Here is a 1,450-nt window from a genome sequence, read left to right on the forward strand (position 1 = left end):
TAAATTATATAGGACTCCATTACTCATTTTAGTCTGTAATTGAATCCAGTGACTAGCACATATTCAAGTTATCTAAAATAGTACTGGCAGACAAATTATTAGAAATCTCATCTATACTAGTGTTAGGAAGTGAGCAGAGTACCAGAGTCCATAGACTGTGGAAAGTTTGCTAAATTCTGATCGGTTCCAACATCTCAGTGAAAAGACTGTCTTATGATACCCTTCTTTTTTTATTTAAAAATACTGTACAGAGGGGTTACAATTATATGGGCAAGATAATGAGTACATTTCTTATAAATATGGAAGGTTTCATGAATTTGCGTGTCATCCTTGAGCAAGGGCCATGCTAATCTACTCTGTATCTTTCCAATTTTAGTATATGTGCTGCTGAAGTGAGCTTATGATATCCTTCTATCTCATCCTAATCTCTGTCTCAGATATTGTAACCTCATAACGCTGCTATCTTGTCACCCTTGCCTGACAGTGATGAGGACCAACTGTGTGAATATGTGTTCAGTCTGAGGGCTTCAGGGCGTGAAAATATTCCCTAAGTGTCACAGAGGCCTTAACAAGGAAGCAATGGTTTACCCACTTTCCAAGAGAGGAAAGGGCTCAGACATCATAGGCCGCATGGGCACCATCAAGTTTTAAAAGCTTCTTAAAGGTGGAGGTTGTAGGAAGCTGAGTAGTGGGTTGAATAGGTGGGTCCCGCTAACAGATGGTGGGTAGGTGTTTCCTGATTAGGCCTGATTGGAGTATGGTTTGCCTGAAGACATGTCAATGTTTCTGGGTACTATTTTTTCTTAGAAAAAAATCAGATGGGTTTGAAATGGTAAGCAAGATTAGAAGGGAATCTATACAAAAGGGCATTCAGGCACAAAATGAAGTTACTTGTGCCTGGCTTTATATTTCTTCACTCAGAGAGGGAAGAGAGAATTGTTCAGAAGATTGGGAGCAGGGGTGACCCACCACAGCTTAGTGCTGAGAAGGGTTCATAGACTTGTTCTTCAGGAGGTAAAGGGCCGTTTTGTGGGAGGAATTGAAATAAAATAGCCCAGGTGGGCATTTGATCCTGGGATTGGGTAAGTTTTTAATCAATGAAATAATTTGGTACTGATGTAGAGATAGTAGGAAACAGAGAACAAACAGGCCCCAAACAAGCAAAGACGATAGAGAGTCAAGAAAAGGGTAAGCCATTTAGAATTTGGCTTGATAATAAGCTTCCAGGAAAACTAATCTGCAGTTCAATTTTTGTACTTTTTGGTTTTCTTGAGTGGTCTTCGATAAGGGAGTTAATTACCTAGTTAACACTAGCAAGAACTATTTCACACACACACACACACACACACACACACACACACACACACTCCTTCCAGCATGCACAGCTCCTTCCCTGGCTGGCAAGTCTAGTGCCCTACACTTTTACAAACCATTCTCTCTTGAAAGTAAA

At 40.3% G+C, this 1,450-nt stretch overlaps 1 non-coding gene across 1 annotated transcript; it reads right to left on the reverse strand.

Annotated features, from left to right (window-relative positions):
- Nucleotides 1-293: 293 nt before the first annotated feature.
- LOC122110995 lies at nt 294-398 on the reverse strand. Its single transcript, XR_006147955.1, has one exon. It is a non-coding gene; the product is annotated as a U6 spliceosomal RNA (small nuclear RNA).
- Between the last annotated feature and the right edge of the window lie 1,052 nt (nt 399-1,450).

This window comes from Dipodomys spectabilis, unplaced genomic scaffold, assembly GCF_019054845.1.
Source record: "Dipodomys spectabilis isolate Male_0828 unplaced genomic scaffold, ASM1905484v1 ptg000083l, whole genome shotgun sequence".
NCBI classification, from domain to species: domain Eukaryota; kingdom Metazoa; phylum Chordata; class Mammalia; order Rodentia; family Heteromyidae; genus Dipodomys; species Dipodomys spectabilis.